Genomic DNA, 20,386 nt, shown 5'->3' with positions numbered 1-20,386 from the left:
CATTAAACCCCCTTTTCACTGAGTGCAGCCCATTTCTATTTGAATACCAATCTTTAAGGCACTTTTTATCTTCAGTTTTAATCTTGCAACTGGCGAGTCAAATATTTTGGTTTGCAATATTTATTAATTTTAATATGTTGCGATCAACATATTTGCAACCAATCACCAGTGTGTCTTTACAGAAAGTGGTTTTAAATATTCAAGCCTGTAAATAGCAATACCAACCTGTTGGTTACAACAATAAAAAATCATATTCCCAACAGATTCTACCAGCATTACATTTTGATATATTGATATCAGAAAACGTGCAATAAATTAATTAGGTTTATGTTTGAAAACAATATTTAACCCATTTATGCCTAGCATCTAGAAAAAAGGCCTTGGCGAACAGCTCTAAGACCCAGATGAGACGCCGCATGATGCTGCGTTTCATCAGGGTCTGCGCTGTTTGCTTAAAGGAATTATAATCTGTAAGAAATATTCTAAATAAAGGAAATAAATATTCTAGACATCCCCTATTTTGGAAATAAATTGATCCAATTTAGAAGGATGGGAGAGTCCACTTGGCATAAATGGGTTAACTGTTAAATCACTTAACATTGGCAGACTGGTAATGCAACGGCAGTCATTTACAAATATTCAAAAATATTATTTATTACTGTGCATTTCTGATCAATCATAAGGCCTAGTTTTAGACTGTGGCAAATTATGATATATTATATGAAGATTTCTGTCATATTTTGTGTGTTTTTTTCCATCAGAATCAATTATGCAGTTGAATTAAATGCTTTACCATTCTTCTTTATTAAAAGGTTATTGTTAAAGCTGAAACTGTGCATGCAAGATTATAAAAAATATTCAAACTGTGACTGGTTTCTGATTTCCTTAATCAATACAGCTTCCTTGACTGGTACAGCAAGATTGGTGTATGATTTCCATGCCATTATGCAACAAACAATTGCCATTTATGCATCTTATAAATATAACATAATGTAAATTTATGACAGGTTGAAAATGTGAATTTCAGTGCTATGTAACCCAGTGTCTCTCTCATACGCAAAGTGAAGCAAAGTGAAGCAATGTGAAATCAGGCTACATGCAAACAGCATAAACCCAGAACAGCCTGTGAGTAACTCGCAGCCTGTTCAGGTTTTATGCTATTTGCTGCTCATCGGTATCAAAGGGTTGAAAATGAAGCTTTTACTACTTAAATTTAGTAAGAGAGGTTTTTAATAAAATTTAACTTTCTAAGGGACTACAAATGTGTCAAAATTGGTATCTAAGTGGTTAATCCTGGGTTAGACCTTTTGTTACTTTTGTTTAATTGACAAGATGCGTTTATTTCATATTAAAATGCGCTTTATATATTGACTTTACTCTCCGCAAATTTTCTTAGTGGAGCTGTAATTAGGTCATCCCACTAACATTTTTTGCAGCGAGTTTAGTCGAGATATAGAGCGAATATTAATATGAAATAAACGCTAGTAGAAATTCTTGTCTGAAAAGTGAGCGGTGTTTCAAATGTTAAAAATAAGTAATAAAGGGTATAAAATACCTGAACGAACATGTAAAAATATATAAATAAAGATGTATTGTATATATTGTAATCTTTTGGAAGCGATAAATATTTTCCATGGATATTTGTTAATTCAGAAAAGTGATTTAATTGCTATGCTGGTGGGTTATGTTATATTAATATTTTATGTAATTATGTTTACTTTGATTGGCATTTAAGAACTTCTTGTGAAGTAATGATACTTTAATGCCAGGCAGGTCTATCTCACAACAGTAAATATCATAAATACTCTATAAGACCACAGGGGGGCAACAGGGAAAACATAGATAATAATCAAGCTCGTTATTGTACAAGCAAGTTGGTATAGAAATTCAAAATGATGTATTAATTTAGGTATTTATAATTTTATCTAAAGCAAAGTTGATATAAAATGTTGATACATCATTTTACTAGCACTGTAACTTATGGATGTTGAGTTTGGGAATTCTATCTGAATATACTTGCGTATTAAACAAGTTGCATACGTTGTTATTTTGTACATTTCGGTCCGGTAACCCCTGCGAAGATTTGTTCTAGAAATTGGAACGGTTCTGGAACTGTTCTAGAACATCAAGAACAGTTCTAGAATGTTCCATATTCACGTTCTAGAACTTATGTTCTGGAATTGTTCCAGAACTGTTTTCTAGAATAATTCCAGACATTTGTGGAACAAGGCTTAGTTCTGAAACTGTTCCAATAATATACAAGAACATTTTTAGAACATTTCTAGAACAAAATAAGTTCAAGAAATTTCTAAAAATGTTCTAAACTGTAGTTCTAGAACACATTTAGAACTCTTTAAGAACCAGTAAGTTCTACAAACATTCTAGTGGGGAATAAGAACACATATAGAACAGGTCTAGAACCAAAGTCTACAATTGTCCTACAATTGTTCTACATATTTAAAATAAACTAGTTCAGACAATGATAATTTGACTTCTTTCAAATTGTATTTCAAAACAATTTTCACATTGAAACTTTGCTTGCTGTGGTGTCTGCAAGATATTGCTGTCATGTCATGAGATATATATATATATATATATATATATATATATATATCATACACAAACAGAGGACTAATGTTAAGGAGGAGTGTTTGTTGATAGGTCTGGGATACTTTGTATTATTTCTAATCCTAAAACATTATGTGGGTACTCACTAGAAACAACGTTACGAGGCACTCCTAATGAGTATCCAAACATAAGCTTTTATGGAGAACTGAAGAAAATTAACCCTGAAATACCAAAAAGTACTTCTCCTTTAAGTCCTTACAAAATCTTCTGCTACACACATACATATACATGTATATAACTGACTATAATTTGTCACCAAATTACACATTATTTTATATTTTTTTTACTGTATCTGTTCAGAATTCTGCATACTTAGTGTCTTCTGAATTTGCATGTAATCTTGTGACAATTAAAACACTAGGACTTCACAGAGTTCCTCAACATTCACCATCACAAGAATCTCAGAGAACTAAACTGGAATTAGGTGACTAACTACAGGAGCTTCTGGTAACTGTAATGGGTGGATTTCATCCAACTTTTTCATAACATTATTCAGATATTTGTGTAGTTTTTATACGCCCGTCTATGACGGGACGTATTATGGTATACCCCGCGTCTGTCCGTCCGTCCGTCCGTCTGTCTGTCCGTCCGTCTGTCCGTCCGTCCGTCCGTCTGTTAATGTCATACGCTACGTCAAATATCCTTTGACAGATTTTCTTCAAATTTTAACACAATCTTAATATTGATAAACCCTGATCCCCTTTCGTTTTTGACGGAATTCTGAATTGTCGTTCCAGAGTTATGGGACTTTGTTCGTCAAAATTTCGTGATTTCATTGAATGTCCTACTGTAGCTCAAATATCCTTCGATGGATTTTTTTCAAATTTCAACACAATCTTAATATTGATAAACCCTGATCCCCTTTCGTTTTTGACGGAATTCTGAATTGTCGTTCCAGAGTTATGGGACTTTGTTCGTCAAAATTTCGTGATTTCATTGAATGTCCTACCGTAGCCGTCCGTCCGTCCGTCTGTTAATGTCGTACGCTACGTCAAATATCCTTTGACAGATTTTCTTCAAATTTTAACACAATCTTAATATTGATAAACCCTGATCCCCTTTCGTTTTTGACGGAATTCTGAATTGTCGTTCCAGAGTTATGGGACTTTGTTCGTCAAAATTTCGTGATTTCATTGAATGTCCTACTGTAGCCCAAATATCCTTCGATGGATTTTTTTTTTTTTTTTTTAGTATCCCTGAAAAATTGAACAAGGTGAGCTTTTTTCTATTCCGATTGTACACTACCACTTACCCATCTACATTTCTCTTTTATTATTGGTCAAAATATCTATAACAGGTTTACTTCAACTCCATATCCTCTAAAGAAATGCATACATATACTCAAAAAAAGATATGGTATGAATGTCAAGGAGACGGCGCTCCATGCTCATGTACTTATAAAATAAACCATGTATTCAAATACAAATAAACTGAAGTAAAAAAATGATTCAAAGGGTTATTTATTACCTTACTACTTCATTGGCGAACGACGGGCGTATCATGCGCTCATGGCGCAGCTCCTCAGTTCTACATTAAATCTGTCTCCAATAGTGCGTAGAACGTGGCACTGGAAGTGTTTCATCATCAAAATACAGTTTCTTCACACGCTTCAGTGGACCTGGAAAAAAGACATATGAATGTATATTTTGAAACAAATATAAACTCTTTAACTCATTAACAGGTTTATAATTACAGAAACTTAATTCACAAGCAAATGATTGTGGTTTACAAAAATCAACATGTTCAAACAAAATTAAATTCTGTACAGTATCAGGTTGTTTTGCCTCCCAAGTAGTTACCACGGCCATTCTACCTCATGTGTGAGCCACACTACCAAGTGTGTAACTACTTCTGGAAGGCAACATAATTCGGACAAAATAACACTTGTTTTTTTCGTTTTATGTAAACAAAGTGTTTTCTTCTGTAATGATGTTTTAGAAATATGCTTTTCTTAAAATTTCAGTAATTAACCTTATTCAGTCAGGCATTCCAGAATACATGGGTGTAAAGGTGACCAATGTCATTTTACTCTTGCATGTTATTAATGTTAATTTCACAAATTTTTAGATTATTTAATGTTTTGCCAAGTCTCGTCTTCTTGAAGTCATCGATAGATTAAAGTCTCATAATAAACTATTCCCGGGCCTCAAGAAGTTTATAATAATTTTAGTGAGCATCACAGGTCTATAATCCCAGCCTGAAGTTGCGTGCAATGAGACTTTCAATGTAAACATTGAGCAATGTTAAATACTGAAATCACTTGCCTAACTTGCAGTGTAATCTTCAAAAAAATAAGCATTGGTGTTTATGTGGTTTAAAAAAATGATAACCAGTTATAAAACAGAAAAAAAAATGCGTCCATTTGCCTTATACTCGCCCTTCAGCAAATGGACCATTTATGAATTGTAATAACAGCTGTATTAAGAATAGTGTTCGACCCACAATACACATTGACTTACTTAACCGTGTTTCGAAGTGTACAGTTAAGTCCGGTAATCTTGCGCGTCCGGTAATCTTGCGCACTTCGCATTTGCGACTCTCGCAGACGACGAATGGTTTTCTTTAGTGATGAAAGATGGAATTTCACATTTTAAAGAATTAACGGATTTAAAAGTTACGTATTCCATGCAAAATTAAATTCGATCATTACATTCAAACACCGGTTGCGTCATCCCTATACATGGTAAATACTGGCCTTCTTACGAAAACTTCAAAATGAATCACAAATTCCCTGCAGTCTTTAGCGTTTCCATACTTTAAATCAAGAATTCATAAATCCAATGTGTAATTAAGCATTCCATTGCACAATATCCAATCAGTTATGGTATTTTTTGCCATGAAAATATATCGCATCAGACGACATAGTCATCATTTCCTGCCATTCTGTCAAACCAATTTGGTATGATCTCCGCATGCGCAATGGCCTAGTTTTGATATTTTCTGTACACTATGGAAGCATGATCGTGGTATCAAACCTGTTATGCTTTTTTTTTCACGCATACTGGTACTTTTTTATTACATTGTTGTAATTGTCCACTATTATTACTTTATTAGTGATTATATATTTTTTGATTTGTAGTGAACAAAAACTGCACTAGAAATCCACATTTAATTTCAATGGTTTTGCAAACTGATTTTTAAAATATTTTTCTGGAATGTTTTTTGTCAATAATTGGACACCATATGTCTACAATTTTGCCTAAACGAGGTCATTATACAAAGTGCGCAAGATTACCGGACACTGTGATAGTTTGAAAATGAGGTGAGTCATGTTTGTTTTGAAATCAAATCGGACAGTTCTTCACTAAATTAATATTTTTGTGTTAATAAGCATATGAACTTATAATTTTCATAATAAATTTAGATATTATGTTGCCAATTTATAAAAGAACATGTTTTTAAAACAATTGACCCTTAACTGCGCAAGATTACCGGACAGCATCGTAAGAACTCTCTGTCTGGTTGATTATTCTTTATCACATATCAAGCACTGGTACTTACCATTTTCCGATACATGAAGATGGTTTTCCTTTCGATGTGTCGTTTAACTTAACATGAAGATATGAATTTAGTAAGGAGGGATTAATTTTAAGTTGGAAAATTAAATTCCAAAGCTTATTTCAGCACCGCATCATACGGGTCTCTGAAAATCTACCCAGCCTAACCCCAAATGTAAGAGATAATTTCATTGGCCAAAATTCACAAAACAGAGCTGACTGGTTTTTATTTTATTTACGTAGACTGTCAGCGGAGCAGCATTAACGAAAAACAGTCGGGTGCATATAAGCGCGCTTTTTTTAAATGGCAGACGTTATTTTCTTGTTCAATCGCGTTATGAGCTTTATCGAACCACAAAATGTAGTCGCACCCAAAATAGATGTTGCTCACTACCAGGAGGGAGATCTCATCAAAGCCACTTACCAAAAACAAACATACGATGCGGTGATCAGTGAAATCCATCGTAAGTAAATTCGTTTGATAGCCAAACTTTTTGGTACCAATCTAAAAGGTTCTTGAATGGGGCGAACACTTTTTTATGACTGAAAGCGTTAAGCCCGCCTCGTCACTAATGTTAATAAATTCCTGTCGGAGAATACCGCAAAATGATATTTCAGTTCGCTCAACGCGGACCTATTTGACGAGGCGGTGTCTCGGTTAACAATGTCCCCTAAAAATGTCCATATTTCAATCGCCGTAGAGCAAGTATATTTCACTTACTGTTTATAACACTGTGTATTGATAAAAAACACAAAGTATTGAAATAAATCAATATTAAAGTTAAGGGGTCTTCCTGATCATTGTTAAACAATTTGTTGTAAATAGTACAGGTTCGGGCAATCATATTTTCGGATAACGAAAAATAATCTTGTAAATAAATATATTATCATAATAATATTAAAATTTGTATATACTGTTGATTACAGATGACGAGGTTTCTCTTAAAGCAAGCAAAGCGACCGCCTAAGCATGCTTTCGAGGCAACTTAAGATAGGAAAAAAACTCAAGGTAGGTATTATTTTCAAGGCATGTTCACAGTTCAGTGACAGGCAGGCAGTCCAAAATTACAGGCTTTAATATTTATGAATGTGAGTTGGACACTTAAATGAGACTCAAGAAATTCAATTTGCCTCCATTGAATAAGTGTTATTATAAGTATTTTTTTATCAGTTGGTCAACACTACCTATAGATATATGATTTTTTCCCTGTTATAAATGAAACATGAACACATTGTTCACAGTTATCCAATTTCACACTCACTCAGACTAGCCAGGGGTGAGTGAATTTATTTGGGAAAAAAATCTGATGAACAAACGTTCGATAACATTAGCTAATTGTTTGTATGAGTAACTACTCAGTCTAGCCAGAATTTCCAAATGTGAAATTTGATGGACTAAAACAAAGTATTCATGATCGCATGACACAATGCTCAAGTTTGGTTTTCAACACATTTCATGAATGATTTTAGAGCTCAGTGATCAAACACCAACAGAGCCTCGTGATAAGTTGCCTGTAAAGAGGAGCATGATCCCATCAGATGCCTCCGAAGATATTGACCTGACGAACAATGCTGCAAAGCAAAATCTCAGTAGTATGTTGGTTGTCTAATACTTTTTATTTTAATCCCTTAGAAATATATAAAATCCAGTATTTAATGCGTTCAAATCATAAAAACCTGCAACAGTGTCTTGAATATATTGCGTTCGTATTTAAGTTGGTGCTAAATGTCAAATTGTGTTATCCATCACCAGTTTACTTACAAGGTTTGCTGTATTGAAGCATTCACAATTTGAAAATACTAATGTTGTGATCAAATGTGTAATTATTTGTTTAAATACTTTGATAATAAGTACACTCAATATTGACTAAATAAAAAGACGTTATGTCTATATTTGTAATACTGTCCAGCTGGATTATTTAGACTTCTTGTTTAGTTTAAGATGTGACTACATTTGTTATCTAAATGATTTCAGAGCAAAGTGCTCAAACACCTACAGAGCCTCGTGACAAGTTGCTTGTACACAGAAGAGCCTGATCCCATCAGATGCCTCCGAAGAGATTGAAAAGAACTGTTTACGGACATTTTCAGAACTGTTTTAGAACATTTGTTCCAGACTTATTTGAAGCAACCCTTCGAAACTGTTCTAAACATTTCTAGAATTGTACTGGAACACACCGGCTAGAACTGTTCTGTAATTATACTGAAAATGTTCTAGAATTATTCTGGAACAGTTGTTGAACGTTAAATGAGAAAAAATTTCTAGAACAATTCTATAACAGTTCTGGAAATTTATTCAAGACAAATTCTGGAATAGTTCTAGAACGATAGTTCAAGAATTGTTCTAGAACAGTTGTTGAACGTTAAATGAGAAAAATTTCTAGAACAATTCTATAACAGTTCTGGAAATTTATTCAAGAAAAATTCTGGAATAGTTCTAGAACGCTAGTTCAAGAATTGTTCTAGAACAAACCTTCAGAACTGTTTCAGAACAAATTGCTCTAGAAATTATTCTCATTTAACGTTCAACAACTGTTCTTAATCGTTCTAGAGCATTTTAAGGATGATTCCAGAACACTTCTAGTCATTAGTTCCAGTACAATTCTAGAAATGTTATAGAACAGTTCTAAAAATCTTCGCAGGGGAAGTTAAGACAATTAACTCTAAAACCTTTGATCAAAATGATAACACCAGTCAGTATAACATAATTGTGCTATAGATATACTCTTTATGGATTTATAAATTTTTTATTTATTATATAATTTATGATGATTTGCAATACACTCAAAATGGCAGAAAAACAATTTCGAAAATTTATCGAACTATATTTTAGTATATTGCTGTTTGATTTTGGGAGAATTTAAAGATCTTTGGGGAAATCAATAATTTGTTGAACACGTATGCTTAATTTCGCTTTTTGCATCACATGGTAACAAGGCGGGCACGCTTGCTAGAGACCTGCATGACTACATATCTGAGATTATAGGATTGATTCCCGGCCTGACCGCCTAAGTTGTGTTATAAGTTAAAATATGTGCACTGTCAGTTCAAGTTAACTCTTTCAGTGCGGGAACCGAATTTTGAAGGCCTTTGCAAACAGTTTGGATTCAGATGAGACGCCACAAATTGGGCGTCTCATCAGGATCCAAACTGTTTGCTATTCTGATAGTATTCTTTGGAAAAAGAAAAAAATTCTTATTTTAGAAATTCAGCAGACAACATTTTAGCAGATGACAAATTTCCTAGCATGCAAAGAGTGAACCAGATGACACAGTAAAAGTGTGAGCAAACACCCCTTTTTCACAGAGCACAGACCAAATGGAATATTAGTAATTTTGTTACTGTAACAAATCCATAAGCATAACACCTTTACTATATTTTCTGCATTTTTACAGAGTGTCTGGCTATGCAATCCCCAGTTTTACTGTAGTACACCAGAAAATATTGTGATGTACCCCTACGTTAATAAGTGGTACAACAAGATATATTCATACATATATGTGCCAATGTTAGGCAGCCAAAATGTGACAAAGCGGTATGTAATAAATCTCTGATGTTTGATAGTATGTAACAGAAATAGCAGTGGAAGACTTTTTAGTTTGTACTTCCATCACCAATTAGCGTATAACAAGGTATCTGGGGGAACACAGGTAGTTTTTCTCGATGACATACATGATTACTGTGGGTTCAATGGAAAACTCATTATCTTTGCTCCATGTTACAACACAAAGTGTAGCATGAAATTTGCGTATTTATTTTAGTTGCTGCACTTTTAATATTTATTAAAACTTTTAATGTAGAATGCTGACTATGTGTTAGATAAAAATCTGCTCTTTAACCATTTTCCACTTAGAAACGCACTTTGACACATTTGAAGTCCTTTAGAAAATCAATTTAAATTTAAGACATCTCTTAATATATTCAAGTTTGAAAGGCTTCATTTCCAACCCTAAGATACTGACAGTAAATTTTTTTGATTTTTTTTCTTACAGCCTGTGCCTTTTGGATTGGGAAAATTAGCGCGATAAACCATGAAATTGGGAAAATAGCGCGATAAACCATGAAATTGGGAAACATTATAAATATGATTATAAGAACGGAATTAAAATTATTAAAGTGTTTGACAGCATTTTTATATTATAAAGTGCTAATTTAATGTGTTCTTACAATGAAGACAATGTTAAGTTAATATCCTTCCACATTCATATTGAACTTGCAATAATCTATATAGATTCTTAAATATACCATTTAATCATAACCTCTTTAACAGTAAGAATTTAATTCAGTATTCTTTTAAATTAAATATCATATGGTGAAAACATTAACAAATATTTATAAAAAAAAACGCTTTAGTGGTCTTGCTATGTCAATGATGTATTAAATGGAGTTAAAATAATTTATTTCATTTCTTTACCTTTCAACATCTTGCACTTCAATGCTATTTCAGTAAACTGTAAAGCGTGACAATCATAATAAAGCAGAATATGCATATGAATCTGATTTTACACAGATCCACTAACATATAAATCATATCATGTTTGTCTCTTTCCATTTTCGAACGATACTCATCTAAAATGCATTAACTTTGTGAGTAACGGTAGACTAACTCCAATTTCCCAACACTGATTTCCGTGATGCACATTCACTGTGAAGATTTGTAATAAATATTTGTTGTTTTTATCTCAAACGTTGTATTTTGCGTTAATTGACACACGCATTAAATTATTCCGTAATAACCATATGATATCTGTTGTTAATTTGAATGTTATTTATCATTTTCGCCGCTCATCGAAAATTTCTCGTCTGCTTGCCGCCATCTTGGCCGTGTGTAAAAACAGGCGTTTACAATCGGGATACATCGACTTTTGTCGGTATCCTCCGCAATATAGAGAGAGATGTGGATAGCAACGTAAAATCGTATTCGGCTAAATTCGCGAAAAATACGTAAGTCAGTTGTTGTTCGGCGACGACTCGGCAACTCGATCGGCACTCGTTCGAAATTATTGCTAAATTACATTGTAATCTTATTGGCTTTATTGGTAAAAAAATTTTGTCTTTTTTTGGGAAATTTTAATAAAATTTTTGGGAAAAAACGTCATTTTTTGCAATTGGGAAGCAGCCGAATATCGGCTGTAATTTCTGGCAAAAAAAATCACTGACTGATGAGCAGCAAACAGCATAAAACCTGAACAGACTGCGAGTTACTCGCAGGCTGTTAGTGGTTTTTTTGCTGTTAATGCACATTATAAGCTATTTTCAGATTGCTTCTACAAAATGTGGAATTATATTGATTTATTTATTTCTGTTAATTGCTTTTGTCTTTAACATTCATAATTTGTAGTGATTTGTATGCTTCGATTTATGTAATTTATTAAAAATGTATAGATTAATTATTATTTATCGATCTGTCAATTCTTCTTTTTGCACCCAAAAACATTTAAACAAAGAGGTTCCAATAATTAAGCAATCATACACAGTTAAATATTACAACAAATATTATAATATTTGTGTTTATATTTAATATGTATTTTTTATTTTCTTATGAAATCATTTGTTCCCCTTTGCATCCATAAATCTGTTAACCCTTTGCATGCTGGGAAATTTGTCGTCTGCTAAAACATCGTCTGCTGAATTTCTAAAATTAGCATTTTTTAAGATTTTTTCAAAAGAATACTATCACAATAGCAAACAGTTTGGATCCTGATGAGATGCCACGTTCTGTGGCGTCTCATCTGGATCCAAACTGTTTGCAAAGGCCTTCAAAATTCGGTTCCAGCACTGAAAGAGTTAAGAGAACACAATTAAATGTAAATCATATTCATAGATCTGTAAGAAAACCAGACATAAAGGTTTTGATGATGTCTAAATTGAGCCATATTTCCATGGAAATCAAATTACAATTCCAAAGTTTGTACAATAGTTGGGTTAATAGCTGGTAAATCGCATTTCATCCCTGGTCCTTAAACACTCTGGGATGTCGTTTGGCAGCTAATATCTCCCCAATAAACCTGACTGATTCCTGATTTATAACCTAAAGTCAGCTTTTGGATTTCTGGTTCAGGATTACTTAGGCGTTTTTACTTAGACTTGCAAATGAAGGATTTAGGATGAAAGTGCTGTATCTCATGTATGCATGTTAAGCAGATACAGTAGTTTCACAATGGAACCCCTTTTGACTTTCACTGTTTGTAAACCCTTTCCCACTCAGAAGAATAGTGAATATGGCTATGTGCAAACAGCATAAAACCAGAACAGCCTGTGAGTATCTTGCAGCCTGTTCATGTTTTATGCTGTTTGCTGCTCATCAGTATCTAAGGGTTGGAGATGAAGCATTTAAAACTTGAATTTAGAAAGAAAGCTGGTATTTATTTAAATTTTACTTTCTATGGGATGAAAAATGCATCAAAATACTTAGAGTCCAACCCCTACTTCCGGTCACCCCTCATCGCCGGTCGCCTGTCTTCAAAAGTAAAGATCTTAGAGTTAGTTGTGTCCCCTGCACTACAAAGTTTTAAATCAGCATTTAAATATTTATTAATTTAAAGCCCATGCATTCCACACAGAAGAATGATGTGATATTGTACATAGGGTCTAATTTTTGCATTCTTTTAATAATTACCAAGTATTTAAACTTATACACAAGGACTGTTTATTTTGCGGCTAGATTTTGTAAACTTTTGTGAACAATGAAACTAGGTTTTTTGATTACAAATTAAATTATACTCATTTGAAAATACTTACATGGAATAATGTTTCATGTTTTGACACTGTACATGTATAACATATTGATGTAAAACATAATGCAATAAGGTATGTTAAAAGTGTGTTTTGAAAATGCCAAACTATGCTTATCCATACATATACTTGCATGAATGACCTGAAAAATTATATCGGGATTCAGATATATTGCCATCATTATTAGTATTAACAGAGTTGCAGTGTATTTCTGTTACTATCCCCACGCTTTTTGAAAAGGGTGGGGACATTGTGGTTATCTCCGCCGTCTGTCTGTCCGTCAGTTATGGGGGTTGGGGTGGGGCCTGGGGTCAGAGATTTTCACTCATTTTTTTTATGTTTTTTTACATTCACTTCTTCATTTCTACACCGATTTACTTCAAATTGATACTGAACATCTCTTATGACAATACGGTCAATCTCAACTATGCATGGCGCCATTACCAACCCTGGGGCGCCCCGCCCACATAGGCCACACCCATCCAAAATTGCCTTTTACTATAACTTCTTCATTTCTACACCGATTCACTTCTAATTGATACTGAACTTCTCTTATTGTCGACAATATGGTCAATCTCAAGTATGCATGGCCCCATTACCAATCCTGGGGCGCCCCGCCCACATAGGCCACACCCACCCAAAATTGCCTTTTACTATAACTTCTTCATTTTTACACCGATTCACTTCTTGATTGATACTGAACTTTTCTTATGACAATACGGCCAATCTCAACTATGCATGGACCCATTACCAACTCTTGGGCGCCCCGCCCACATAGGCCACACCCACTCAAAATTGCCTTTTACTACAATTTCTTCATGTCTACACCAATTCACTTCTAATTGATACTGAACTTCTCTTATGACAATACGGAAAATCTCAACTATGCATGGCCCCATTACCAACCCTGGGGCGCCCCGCCCACATAGGCCACACCCACCCAAAATTGCCTTTTACTATAACTTCTTCATTTCTACACCTATTCACTTCTTATTGATACTGAACCTCTCTTATGACAATACAGTCAATCTCAACTATGCATGGCCCCATTGCCAAACCTGGGGCGCCCCTGGGTCAAACATGCGGTGTGTGGATACGCTTCAGCCTCTGTCGTGCCATTTCTAGAGTAATTTTGTGTGCAGCATATCTTAACAACCTTGAGACTGTGGTCTAGTGATAGGAAGCTGGTCTAGGAATTGAAAGGTCCCTGGTTTCAATCCTACTCAGACGACATAATTTCTGAAGAAAAATAATCCCACACTGGCTCCTGACTTCACCCAAGAGTAAATGGGTACCTGTGAGGGAAACCAACCAATTTTCCATGGCTGCGAAATGTACAGGGACCACTTATATCACAGCAATCAAGGGGGGGGGGGGGGGGTATGTGAAAGTTGGGTGAAGATGAGTCCAGTATCAATATTTGACTATAAACCCTTAACCTATACAACTTAAAGAGGTCTCAACTTTAAACCTATTAAGGAAGCCAAGTCTCACTGAGGGGATTTGAAGTTCACAAGAGCCATATCTCTTGCTTCCATATATGTAGGGTCATAAGTAGGGCCTTTATTGTTTTAATAAAATAAAATGCAACATTTAGTTAGTTTCCCTATGCAGCTCTATGGCTTGAACCTAAGTTAATATAATATTGACAGCTTTACAACACTTATATATATTCAATTTTAATTACCGTAATTACTCTATGTAATTAACGCAACAAAAAAGCAATGAATTCTTTGTTTGTTCATTTCCATTAGTTGTTGTCTAACACCTTCCATTGTTCGTAAAACTTGCAATAGGGTGTATCATGCTTTGAAGCGTTTATTATTTGTCACAGCTATTTTACTGAGAAGGGGTAGTACCATTGCGGTAGATAATTGAACTGTTAATTGGCACTACCCCTGGTCATAACGCTTATGCTATCGGGCGCAACCATTGTTAATTACCGGTTTACAAGGTTATTTACCTAATAACGCAAATGTAATGGTCCGTTGCCCTTAGGCATGCACCTGCCATGTTTTATGATGTTAATCTGGTTGTAAAACCCCATGATTGAAGTGTCTTTAGATATGGAAAACAGGACCGAAGTTTGGTAAAATAGAGCTATAAAATATACTGTTCGAAAACTTAGAGACATTAATTATTGACGAAAACTCATGTGTCCGAAAATTAAGAGTCACAAAAAATAATTATTTTTTCTAAAAAAAAGGGTGTCCGAAAACTTATAGTGTCCGAAAACATAGAGTAATTACGGTAATCTTAAAGAATTTGGGAGCAAAAAATCAAATACACCAATTTCTCAATTTGAAGACCTTATGACAGAAATTTTCCTAATTTCAATTTAATTTTGCTCTCATTTTTCTCATTTGGGCTGGTATCGGTACTTTCCCAATTTAATAGGCAAAATAAATTGCAGAGTATAATATGTTTTCTAACATATTGGTTTGGAGTGTGATTAAAATGAAAGGTGGAGATTTTTCATCAGTCTTTCAACAAAACTCCAATTGATTTGTTGGCCTTCATTTGACATTATTTTGTCATCGGAAATATCCAGGGAATAAAGCGTGTTCAGTTCTGTTAAATCTCCTCTAAGTTTGTCACAACATTTGTCAGAAAAGTATTCAAAGTGAATGAAAAGTGCAGTCTACTGAAAAGGTCTGTTAACCCTTTGCATGCTGGGAAATTTGTTGTGTGCTAAAATGTTGTCTGCTGAATTTTTTTAATAAGCATTTTCTTCCATTTTTTTCAAAGAGTACCATCAGTATAGCAAACAGTTTGGATCCTGATGAGACAACACGTTCTGTGGCGTCTCATCTGGATCCAAACTGTTTGCAAAGGTCTTTAAAATTGGGTTCCCGCACTGAAAGGGTTAAAGTCCTGCTGTGGAAAAATTGAGATTTTATTGTTAGTTTATTTAAGAAATAATATTTATCCATCATGGTTTGTTCAGTCGAATAACCCACAGTAAGGAGTATAGATGCGTAGGAATTAAATCATGAGTGCGAAGCACGAGTGATTTGATAACACGCATCTATACTCCTTACTGTGGGTTATTTGACAACAAATCATCATAGAAAAATATTATTTCGATTCTAACACGATTCTGATTGATTTGGTTCAAGCTTTTGGATGTGAACTATATTTTTCAATACTCCGCTCTTCTTAGTACAAAATTCACTTTTTATTGACGTCATTGAATTGTACAAACATATGATGACGTTTTCATTCATAAATATTTTGTAAATGACGTCACTTTCATTGAGAACAAAAATCGTAGAAAATAAATGACGTCACGTTTATATATACTGCTGAAAACCTGACGTGCTATATAGAGAATAATAGGTTAGTGTTGATTATAGATCAGGTTTATCATGCGAGGCTTAGAAAACAAAAAGCACGAGCCTTAGCGAGTGCTTTTTCGTTTTCGTGCCGAGCATGATAAACCTGATCTATAATCAACACTGACCTATTATTCTATTTATCCCACTTTTTATTCAGTAAACTTTTTTTAGTTAAACAAAATAAGTTTTCACGAGTGTTTGTCGTACTTTGATAATGACTGTAGTGTAACCAAGGTCAGTGTATTACTCCGCGTTCCAAAAATAACCGCTGATCAAATAATCATTTTTTTAAATCAGAATATCGTTCTGTAACAAAGTGTCGAGCGTTATTAATTACAATTTTAATCATATTGAATTGCAAATCTTTAAGTTTTATGACATCAATATGACATCAAGTTGTTATATACAAGGAACTACATTTGTTTACAACGTAGCCTAACACCACACACAATTCACTTTCGATATCAAACTATCGAGTCGATCACGAGGTGCACATTATTTGCTTCTTTGTTATAATATGTGGTTATTTCGTGACGAAATAACAAAGATTACTTGGATTTAAGCTAATTATATACATTAACATTTTGAATGTTGAAAGTGGCACCAAAGAATTGTGAGGCAAAGTTGTTCGAACGCTGGTGAACCGTGAAGTGACTGGGTGGGGCGAACATCAAGATCAACTAGTTCGACGGTAGACAGTGGTTGTCTGGGCTGCATTTCGGCCATAGTTTTGGTGCGTGAAGGTGTACAAGAGGAACTGTTGGATTGTTACATTTACTGGACTGAGCAAGAATGAACACTTTTGCAGCTGTTCAACAGATATGTTGGAATAATTGGTTAAGGACTGGACATTTTTGTGCCCTGTTATTGCCATGGTTTCAGTGGGTGGATAATTGTATTTCGAAATTTTTGGACCAGGAATTTGCGAACTGAGTGGTTCGTTATTCTCTTGTGCTTGAGAAAGCCGGAATCTTTTGCCATGGCCTTCAGCATCTGACCTAACTTGTTGACACCCAATTGTTGACGCAAGAATCACCGGGATGCAGTGTCATTTGTGCGTATTGCCAGGTAGAAAAGATGCTTTGAAGAAAAATCAGATGGATGCATATCCGAGTACAGCTTGTAAATTAACACAGGATTTCTTGGTCCAGACGATTGTTTTCTACGGTCAAAGGGGAGCAACTCGCACTGACTTCTTCAAAGGGGAGCAACAACAACAGAACCTATTTGCATAGTGTTAAATTTACCTAATACTTGAGGTTTTAATAAAAATAAATGACAAAAAAACGTTTTTTTGCTACTTTCCTTTGTTTTAAGGTCATTAAGATTGACAAACATTTGAGATTGTTTTTATTATTGATGCACTTGGCAAACACAGGTGACGAGGTGCGTGGGAAAAAGTAGTTCCGGTTCGGCAGTTGATGACGTCATTTCGTGCCATTGATTATAGCCTTGCCGTTGATTATAGATGAAATTTAATCAACGGGGCTTTAATCAACCGATTTCGCTGTAAAAGTGGGATAAAAATGTTTTCTTAATTATGTTTCCTAACAAATAACAATTTTTGTAGGTGTGGTTATGCCACGTACCACCAAATATGCAATTTGTTGTTTTATTACATTTATATACATGCTACATTTATTACATTTCTCTTAGAGCGGGGTTTAGCATGTGCATTTTACTGCAATATTTTCGTTATTTATTCGGAACTATTTTCGACACATTAAGCTCCGCCCGTAATTTGTTGCAGAATAACCCATAGATGATTTTCTTCTGTGTTTATATGAAATTTGGCACGTGCCGTGTTAGAATGTTTATCACCTAATTCAGAGACGAAAAAAATCATCTACTCCTCTGTCTCATTGAACAATAAATTTAATTATTTGTCAGTGTATGAATTCAACTTAAACAAGAGTGCCAAACTGTCACAAGATACGCCCGTTTGAAGGTTTTGGACACCATGCTCAGTGCTTGAAATGCACTAAGTGACCTCGAGACCTAGTTACATGTCATGTAGACACAACTTTTGACCAAATTTGGTGAAGATTAGATGAAAACTACTTCAATTAGAGAGCGGACACCATGCTAAATGCTTGAAATGCACTAAGTGACATCATGATCTTGTTTTTGACCCGGCATGACCCATATTTGAACTTGACCTACATGTCATCTAGACACATCTTTTGACCAAATTAGCTTAAGATTGGATGAAAACTACTTCAATTAGAGAGCGGACACCATGCTAAATGCTTGAAACGCACTAAGTGACATCGTGACCATGTCTTTGACCCTGCATGACCCATATTTTAACTTGACCTACATATCATCTAGACACAACTTCTGACCAAATTAGGTGAAGATCGGATGAAAACTACTTCAATTAGAGAGCCGACACCATGCTAAATGCTGGAAAAGCACTAAGTAACCTCGTGACCTCGTTTTGGACCCTGCATGACCCATATTTGAACTTGACCTACATATCATCTAGACACAACTTCTGACCAAATTAGGTGAAGATCGGATGAAAACTACTTCAATTAGAGAGCGGACACCATGTTTAATGCTTGAAATGCACTAAGTAACCTCGTGACCTCGTTTTTTACCCTGCATGACCCATATTTGAACTTGACCTACATATCATCTTGACACAACTTCTGACCAAATTAGGTGAAGATCGGATGAAAACTACTTCAATTAGAGAGCGGACACTGCTGTCGACGCCGCCTGCCGCCCGCCCGCCAATGGTACTGTTTGTCAAGAAAATTATATCTTTATATATTAATGCTTTATCTGTATATATTCAAATTATATATTTATATATTGTGATTATGCATATATATAATGGTTACAGGCATTCATGCACAGTCAGATTGACGTAATATCACAAGTTTTGGTATTATAAGACATTCAAGGAGTTCCATATAAAACGATCAAGCATCATGTATAATAAGAACCAAAAATAATATATATATATGACTGAATAGTTACTCTTGCTTTCTGTTGCTGGGAGCTATATCTGGGACCTTACAAAGGCTAATGCCAGTCTGGTACAATTGTTTATAATCTGACAAGTTATTACTACTTAGGCTCTAGTTGTTATTTCATGTATTTGTGATCCACAATGAAAACAATGGCATTTGTAAACAAGAAATATCTTTAAAAAAGATATACGGCGTTGATAGTTCAACGAATGTGATCAAGAATGTCTTTTTCTGTGCAGCTCTTAGCTGCATCGCTCGCAGTACTGGATGTTACGCGGAGTTTTCGCGGCTTATTTTACATTATTACATATTGCTGGTCATAAACCTATAGATACAAAACAGATAACCAAAAGAAGAATGGAAGTGAAATTAAAACATATGAGTCAACCCGCCAAACCAAAAGAAGAATGGAAGTGAAATTAAAACATATGAGTCAACCCGCCACACCCAAAGTATCCATATTTATAGGCGCGTTCTTCGAACAAACCTGTTTTAGTGGTTTGTCGGGCATTGCTATTTCATTTGATTATTAACAGTATCGAGAATCATCACGCTCATGCTTAATACATAAGTCAATATGGTGGAATAATTATTGTTTAATTAATCAAAAATAGTATTTATCATTGTATTGTTGAAAACACATTTAGAATCTATTATTGACATACCATAATTATATTGCTGAATATCTTCATTTAACATATTTCTGGTCTTAAGAACATTCCAGGTCACCTAGTTCATGGATAGCGTCTTTATTATATAACGATTATTTTACTGGCCGTGAACTCCGGTGATGACCTGTATATAAACTCTGACATTCACACACTAACCGCGAATTGACCCGATACCTCGCGGGTTGAAATGCAATACATTAAAGTGAGGCCTGGCTTCCACTGCTCTATATACTTTTACATGTTAACATGTTGACAGGAATATGGAAGTAAGTACTAAATATGAGAATATAGCCTTTAAGTATAAACGCTTTTGCGCTGGTAATTCTCTGAAAATAAAAGGTGCACGCACAAACTGTATTGATGTCGAGAATTGAGTGTAAAACTGTTCTATCTATTAAGCCTTTTCATTAGAGATAAAGTTGTTTCATGCAGTAAAACAGTGTTACAAAGACGCGGATATGTTTCCAATGTTCTGGTGGTATACTCAAATCAGCCAATGGAATAAATGAAGTGTATTCATTCGTACCTAGCCGCGG

The 20,386-nt window shown here is 34.6% G+C and overlaps 1 protein-coding gene and 1 long non-coding RNA gene across 15 annotated transcripts in view; both read left to right on the top strand.

Annotated features, from left to right (window-relative positions):
* The window catches only part of LOC127835070 (uncharacterized), a 322,519-nt gene that overhangs the window by 83,478 nt on the left and 218,655 nt on the right, over nucleotides 1–20,386 (top strand). The gene's annotated exons all lie outside the window — the stretch shown is intronic.
* Nucleotides 6,442–8,335, top strand: LOC127835079 (uncharacterized). The gene is made up of 4 exons (XR_008028335.1): nucleotides 6,442–6,589; nucleotides 7,053–7,134; nucleotides 7,596–7,718; nucleotides 8,101–8,335. It is a non-coding gene; the product is annotated as an uncharacterized LOC127835079 (long non-coding RNA).

This window comes from Dreissena polymorpha, chromosome 6, assembly GCF_020536995.1.
Source record: "Dreissena polymorpha isolate Duluth1 chromosome 6, UMN_Dpol_1.0, whole genome shotgun sequence".
NCBI lineage: Eukaryota > Metazoa > Mollusca > Bivalvia > Myida > Dreissenidae > Dreissena > Dreissena polymorpha.
The sequence above is the reverse complement of the archived record's forward strand: the minus strand, read 5'-3'. Positions and strand labels throughout refer to the sequence as shown.